This window comes from Cololabis saira, chromosome 5 (assembly GCF_033807715.1).
Source record: "Cololabis saira isolate AMF1-May2022 chromosome 5, fColSai1.1, whole genome shotgun sequence".
NCBI lineage: Eukaryota > Metazoa > Chordata > Actinopteri > Beloniformes > Belonidae > Cololabis > Cololabis saira.
This window is the reverse complement of record NC_084591.1, coordinates 48122625-48131291: the sequence shown is the minus strand read 5'-3', so window position 1 is coordinate 48131291 and position 8667 is coordinate 48122625.

The following is an 8667-nucleotide window of genomic DNA, read 5'->3' as shown; positions in this document are numbered from 1 at the left end:
ATAGCTATGAGATATTTATAATAAATAAAAATGGTAATGGAGAAGAGAGGCAGGGAAAAGGAGAGGAGAAGAAGGGTGAGAGGCACCGCCCAGCGGATCATGTCGGTGCCCCCCTGCAGCATAAGCCTATAGCAGCATATCTACCGCGAAGCTATATTTGAGACTAACTATTATAGTTTTGTTCTATAGCTGCGACTATGACTACTGACTCTAACACACTAAAGTTTACACTACCTAGAGATTTACCAACACCAGCTAGAGGTTTACTAAACACTAACTATAGCTTTACTAAACAGAAAAGTTTTAAGTTTAGTTTTAAAGGTGGAGGTGGTGTCAGCCTCCTTAACCCAGATTGGAAGTTGGTTCCATAGTAATGGTGCCTGATAGCAGAACGCCCGCCCTCCAAATCTACATTTAGATACTCTAGGAACTACGAGTAAACCTGCACCCTGGGAGCGGAGAGCTCGGCCAGGAACATAAGGCACTATCAAATCTTGTAAATACTGCGGAGCTAAGCCGTTTTGGGCTTTATATGCAAGTAATAAAATTTTAAATTGAATTCTGAATTTTACAGGTAGCCAATGAGCGACGCTAACACTGGAGAGACGTGGTCTCTCCTGCTGATTCCTGTCAGCACTCTTGCTGCTGCATTCTGGATCAGCTGGAGCCAATTCAGCAATAGGCTCCAGCGTGGAGCCTATTTGCTCCAGACATATACATATGTATATGTCTGGAGCATATACATATGCTGAACCATGCTTAAAGGAGCATGGTTCAGCAAACTGAACCATGCTCCTTTAAGTTTAGTTGTTCAGTTTAGGAGTTTTTGTTGTGTGTGTGCGATTCGTCGGCCAGCAGCATCTTTGCTGGTCGGCGTCTGAAACGGCGCCATGGACCTGACCAAACTGACGAGGAAAGACAGCATTAAGATCTCGCCGGGGTCTCCTTGTTCGGTGGAGGACTGCAGTCTGGCCGTGGGGCAGGTTGTGGGTCACAGCAGCATCAAGTCCACTGCGCGGATGAATAATGCGGTGGTGATTTTTGTGGATAGTGTAATGAAGGCGACTACGGTGGTGCAGAACGGGATTGTGGTGGGCGGTTCCCTCGTGTCTGTTCTGCCGCTCAACACGCCCGCGAGAAAAATCCCTTTGTCCAATGTCCCCCCGTTTATTAGTGATGAGGCACTGATAAGAGAACTATCCAGACATGGAAAAGTCGTGTCCCAGATGATGAAAGTCCCCTCAGGCTGCAAATCTCCTCAGCTGAAACATGTGGTGTCTCACAGGAGACAGTTGCTGATGATCTTAGACAACAGGACTGAGGAGCTGAGTCTGGCCTTTAAGATCCAAGTAGACGACTTTGACTACATGATTTTCGTCTCATCTGAAAACATGAAGTGCTTTAGTTGTGGCAGAGAGGGACACCTTATTGTTTATGTATTTTTGAGCACATTGAGTCCATGCTTGTAATGTGAAATGTGCTTTATCAATAAAATTGATAGGGGGATTGAAGGGGAACAGGAAAAACAGGCAAGTGAGGGTGGACAGGATGAGGCTGCAAGCAAAAGGTTAGACAGACAGGCGAGGAGCAGAAGGTGGAGGAGGAAAGGAGAAGAGTGTAAAGCAGAAGGACGGACATGTAGGTGAAGGAGGAAATGACAGTGGGAGTCAGGACGTTGACATGGAAAAGGACGAGGAGGCCTTAAAAGTTCCACGTCTGAAGAGGAAGACCAGACGTAATGGGGGGAGCTCTCAAGCGAAGAAAGGCACAGCGAAACAGAGACACACAGAGTCAAAGTCTGTAGACTTCTTGGACAGTAAAACCTCCCCTCCCTTTACTGCTCATCTGTGACCGGGCAGTTTGAAAAAACAACTACCGGTCAGGGAAGTGATCCTCTACTCTCACCACCTTCATGTTTTTGGTTTTCTGCAGGAACTGTTTAATCATTCCAACACTGTAAGGCTTCTGAACCTGACTGCCCGTCAGCCTGGAGTCGGAAGAGTGTGCTGTACTGCAGTGAGTACAGGGATGACAAAGAACTGTTTGGTTCTTTCGGCAACGAGTTGCCTAAAGTCCCGGATGACGTGAATGCCAGGCTGGGGGAGCCTCTGCTGCTGGAGGAGCTTTTCGCAGCACTGCAGGGCATTGAGGGAGGAAAGGATCCTGGCATGGACCGCATTCCTGCAGAGTTTTACAAAGAATTCTGGAAAGACATAGGTGAAGATCTCCTATTGGTTTTTAACGAGAGTTGTAAAGACTTGTGCCTACCGCTGAGCTGCAGGAGAGGGGTGATAACTCTCCTGCCAAAAAAAGGGGATCTTCAACAGATCAAGAACTGGCGTCCAGTATCTCTCCTCTGCACAGACTACAAGATCCTGTCCAAAGCGCTGGCCAACAGACTGAGGGAGGTGATGGACCTGGTCGTCCTGGATGTCCTGGACGTGCCTTGTAGGTCCATTTTGGACAATGTGTCCTTAATTCGTGACATTTTGGACATCTCTGGTTCATTGGGCTTTAAAACTGGTCTCATTTCGTTAGACCAGGAAAAAGCTTTTGATAGGGTTGAGCACCTTTACCTTTGGAAAACAATGGAGGGTTTTGGCCTCAGCCCAGGTCTTATAGCTATGATCAAAGTTTTGTTCCAGGACATTGAGAGTGTGCTGAAGATTAATGGTGGTCTGAGTGCCCCTTTTAAAGTGTGTAGGGGGGTGCGACCGGGCTGTTCACTCTCAGGAATGTTATATTCACTGGCAATTGAACCCATGCTATGTAAAATCCGCAATGTCACTGAAGGCCTGCTTTTAAAAGATTTTAACAAGAGACACAGTTCATCGGCTTATGCAGATGATGTGGTCATTTTTGTTAGGAATCAAAGTGAGATAAACAAAGTGGAGAAGACTGTTAAGGATTTTGGGGTTCTGTCAGCTGCTAAGGTAAACTGGGAAAAGAGTGAGGCACTGGCAGTTGGGAAATGGGAGGGAGGTCTGCCCAGGTTACCAGGGTTGGAGTGGAGAACTGACGGTTTCAAGTACCTTGGGGTGTACGTCGGCAATGAGACAATTATTCAGAAAAATTGGGAGGGGTGTAGTGGAGAAAATGGAAGGGACACTCAACAAATGGACATGGCTGAAGCCACACATGTCTTACAGAGACAGGTCACTGATAGTGAACAATTTGGTGGCTTCTGCTCTGTGGCATAGACTGGCCTGTATGGAGCCCCCTAAAGGCCTGATACAGAAGTTACAGGGCACGTTTGTTAACTTCTTCTGGGACAAACTGCACTGGGTCCCACACAGTGTTTTGTTTTTATCAAGGGAGGAGGGGGGACAAGGGCTAATAAACATGGAGAGCAGAGTGGCCACTTTTAGACTGCAGGTTGTACAGAGATACCTCATAGGACCAAGAGATGTTGTTTGGAGGGAGGTGGCTAGCAGCATATTGAGGAGGACAGATGGCCTGGGTCTTGACACCGCACTGTTTTTAATGGGTTCTAAGCCTTTTAATGTATGTGTTTTACCTCCTTTTTATCAGTCACTTTTTAAAACATGGCACCTTTTTAAATGGAAGAGAACGGAACCTACAAGCTCGCTGCACTGGCTTTTAGAGGAGCCTCTCATCAATGAGGCCAAACTGGACATCCAGGACAGCACAACACCGAGTCTCAATATCATGCTCTGCACCTCGGGGGCTGTCACCCTGAGGAGAGTCGTGGAGGTGGCTGGTCCTGGACTAACGGATGCTCCGGCTATGGCTGCTTTCCTCGGACTGAGGTCTATTCAGCAGACCAGGAACATCTTGACCATGTGGGCTGGGAGACTGACAGCGGACGAGACACAGATGCTGCGGGATTAGGGGGATGGAGTGGAAGTTCCAGAGGAAGACGATCCCTTTCCGGAGTTGGGCTTCGCTCCGGTTTTAGATGGACTTGCAGGTGCCTTTTTTACCAACGAGGATTACGTTTTTGCTGACTTTTACACTGTGACTGTTAAACAAATCTACAAGCGGTGCGTAAAAGCACTAAACAAAAGCAAACTGAATGGGAGATCTGACACTGTTTGGAGAAAGACACTGGGGGTGGACAGTGGGGTGAAACCGGCTTGGAGGGTTTTATACAAACCACCGCTGAAAAGAAGGACTGGGGACCTCCAGTGGAGAATACTACATGGAGCCATTGCAGTGAACAGTTTTGTCTCAGTGTTTAATCCCACTGTTTCCCACCAATGTCCGTTTTGTGCAGAAGTTGAAACGGTGTTCCATTGTTTTTATGAATGCAGTAGGCTTTTTAACCTGTTCACTATATTTGAGACTGTTTTTAATCTGTTTAGGGTGAAGTGGTTGAAAACTGCTTTTATTTTAGGAGGTGGCTACTCTAGTCGGCAGCTGTTGAACCTGCTGACAGGTGAGGCCAAAATGGCGATTTATTGCAGCAGGAGAAACACGGTGGAGGACAGATCAGGACAGGAAGTGTTACCTATTTTTATGTCTAGTTTGAAAGCCAGAGTCTGGGTCGATTTTAGATTCTTCAAGGTGATGTGCAATATGGAAGAGTTTATCCTGAGATGGTATTTTAAAGACATTATTTGTTCTGTGATTGATGGCGAGCTGGTATTTAATATTTAATGGTGGTTTGCGTTGCATAGTTTATATTTTGTAAGAGCTTCAATGATTTGAAGTTTTCTATGTTTTTTAAAATAAAGTTTTTTTAAAAATGTAAAAAATCTTTCTTTCTTTCTTTCTTTCTTTCTTTCTTTCTTTCTTTCTTTCTTTCTTTCTTTCTTTCTTTCTTTCTTTCTTTCTTTCTTTCTTTCTTTCTTTCTTTCTTTCTTTCTTTCTTTCTCTTTTTTTCTGTCTTTCTTTCTTTCTTTCTTTCTGGCTCATTTCCTTCCTTCCTTCCTTCCTTCCTTCCTTCCTTCCTTCCTTCCTTCCTTCCTTCCTTCCTTCCTTCCTCCCTCCCACCCTCCCTCCCTCCCTCTCTCCCTCCCTCCCTCCCTCCCTCCCTCCCTTCCTTCCTTCCTTCCTTCCTTCCTTCCTTCCTTCCTTCCTTCCTTCCTTCCTTCCTTCCTTCCTTCCTTCCTTCCTTCCTTCCTTCCTTCCTTCCTTCCTTCCTTCCTTCCTTCCTTCCTTCCTTCCTTCCTTCCTTCCGTTGTGCGTGGATTTAACCCAGAACCATAAATCAGCTTTACACAAAAACGTCATCAACGGGAATTTATACTTTTTACCGCGAGATGACAAATTCTTACTGTGGGGATTTTTTTTGACAGTATATCGTGATGTGAATGGTAAAATATCACCCATTCCTAGTGGCAACAATTAAACTTCATTCTCACGTTTTTTTTTTCTTGTTGGTAAGCTGGGAAACTGCTCTGCAGGAAAACATTAACAGCTATAATAGTGATTGGATGTCTAATGTATGTGTCCTAGAAATAATCCAGTCTTGCTTGTATTTTTATTTTATTTTCATTTGCATTAACCACTTAAATATTTCATACATAGGTGGAATACATGTTCAGTTTATTTGACTCTATGTAACAATACACTTTAGCCTTAGAAAAAGAAAAAAAAATCAATTTAAAACAATTCACATTTTCAGCAAGTTATGGCCCACTTCCAAAAGCATCCAAACACTAAGAACTTGCCTGTCTTTGCTGACAGCGGACTTTCTTTTGTAATAACAGAAAGGGTTTTCAGTCCACGTAGAGTTATTGATGACGATTCCTAGTGCAGAGGTGCTTTTGGGATGCCAGGCTTGATTACAGCAGTGATCTTTCCACTCCTTGAACAAAAATACTTCCTTATCTATCTGCAATCCTGACGAGGATAAATGTAATTTCAACACACATGGATTCATTTCCAGTGCAAGTGACTAAAATGGAAAACAGAATAAATTAAGAACACAACAGCAGTTGAATGTTCGTTTGTATTCATCACTCATTGAAAAAGTCATTTACACTCATATAATCATGAGGAACAAGAATAAAAGCTATGTCTAATATGTATACTCTCAGATATCATACAACTGTGATTTTTAGTGCAATTTCACTTGTTATACATTTCTGCCCACCTTTTCCCCCCATTTCCACCAAAGTATCCACTAAAAAGGAGCGTCTGCCACAAAAATGTTAGCCTGCTGGGGGCAGTTTGTGCATCGTCTTTTTAAGTGGTTAAATCTCCAAAATTTCAACTAAGTCTTTTGTTTCTTCACAACTCTTAATTCCAGATATTTGGCTTTCTTTCTTTTTGTAACACAAGCAAAAGCAAAGATGTATTTGGTGTGCCAACATCTAAAGAGTTTTGAGAAGTTGCACTGTTTAAAACCCAAGTGCAGTGTCATTTTGTCAAAACTTGGCACTTATTAGGATACTAATGGAAACTGCTGCCTGCCTTTTAGCAGAATTGAGGCTTGATGAAGTTTAGGCTTTTAGAATCCATGTTGGGGCCAAGAACTATGGAGGATTTTAGTGCCAAAATTAAATAAATAAATACATCATTAATTAATTAATTGACTACTGTCATTAATTAATTAAAATGGGAATTAAATATATAATTCATTAATTAAATGTATAATTAATTAATTAAACGTGTCATTAATTAATTTAAATGGGAATTCAATATATCGTTAATTAATTAAATGTGTCATTAATTCATTAAAATTGGAATGAAATATGTCATTAATTAATTAAAATACATTTCATTTTAAATAAAAAATATATATTTAATTATTTCAGTATTTAATTAATTATTTCAGTATTTAATTATTAATCATGAAATGTCAAACTGTCAGTTTCACTTGTCTAACTCAGTGGGCGGGACTAACGTGAATCTAGTCGAATCCACTGCTTTGGTCTGCTTAAATACTGAAATAAATACTGAAACAATAAAAAATTATTTTTTACTTAAAATTAGTTGTATTTTAATTAATTAATGACGTATTTAATTCCAATTTTAATTAATTAATGACACCTTTAAATAATGAATGATATATTTCCTTCCCATTTTAATTAATTTATGATGTATTTATTTATTTAATTTTGGCACTAAAAATCCTCCATAAAGAACTACAGCTATTCCCCTCAAAAAGGCATCTGGAAAGCTGCCTGAATGACTCTGGGTAAAGATGTTGTACTGTAGCGATCACAAAATGGACTGAGAAGTTGTGGCCGGGTCGTGGTTTTGTCTGGGTCGTGGCTGGAAGCTGCACCCGCCTACCCAATAACCAATAACCAATAACCAATAACCAATAACCAATAAGCAGTACTGGAGTCGACGGGGGATGAGGGGGGATGGCATCCCCGCTGAAATAAAAACGGTCCAAATCATCCCCCCTGTAAAACTGCCATCCCTCCTTTCCATCCCTTATGTCATTTCATCAATGAATGTGGTTTTACTGCTATTTCAACATTTAGACTCATCACCAGAAAAATAACACCAGAAAAATAACTTATTTGACAATTTTCACCTGTTTCAAGTAAATTTTCACTTGAAATAAGTAGGAAAATCTGCCAGTGGGACAAGATTTATCTTCTCATTACACGCAAAAAAATCTTGTTCCACTGGCAGATTTTTCTACTTATTTCAAGTAAAAATCTACTTGAAACAGGTGAAAATTGTTGTTTTTTCCAGTGATGAGTCTTGTTTTAAGTGTAATGAGATTTTTTTACTAAAATGAGACATTTTAACTAGAAATAAGACAAATATTCTTGTTAAGATTGTGAGTTTTTGCAGTGATTCATGTTACTTATCCTGTGAAGGACAGAGTCATATTGATAAGTTCAGAAAAGTGTTTTTTATTGTTGTGTTTTGATGTATTTGATGTAAGCCCAGTGGATATTTAAAGCTTACAGAAGGCTGCATTTAACTGCTGCTATGTCATTCCTGCAGTATTTCTGCAGGTGTTTTGGTCACTGCTATTATTTGTAATATATTATATTATTTGTAATCAGCACAAATTATCTGTCCCCATATGATAAAATCCACCATCCCCCCTGATTTTATTTACAAATCCAGTACTGCCAATAACCAATAAGCATCTACCCACTAACGCAGGCTAACATTAGTTGTTGCAGCGCGGCTCCTCGTGGCCCGTGCCGCTTCAGCTCTCACAGCTACTGCTTCCTACATTCCTATGGTCATCCAGTTATTGCAGTTTTGTCACAGTTCTGTACAGTATTGCACAATTCAACTTATAATGCAGGAAGTTTCCCATAGTCATACTTTGCTCAAAATTAAACTGTTGCCTGCAACCAGAGCTGAGCACTAATAGTTTACACTGAATGGCATAATAATTCATTAATATGTCTTAAGTTTAATCAGAATTAATATGCAGGTATTCATGGTTCTATCACAAATTAAAATCTCAATTAACCACTCCACAATACATTTACTAAAACAAAGTCAACCAAGGTGAAATCTTTTTAAAGACTGGCTCCTGGACAGTTGAGCAATTAGATCAGGGGTGTCAAACTCATTTTGCTTGGCGGGCCGCACGCTCCAAATAACAAAAACGGTGCACATTTTTTTTTTTTGTAATTTTTTTTTTTTTTATTATTGTTATCTAATATGATATCAGTTTAGTGAATTTTAAAGGAAATATGCACTTTGTTTACACTCTAATTATCTAAAATATATTTCTTCAGGATCTTTTCTTGAAATTTCTCGTTTTTTTTTCAA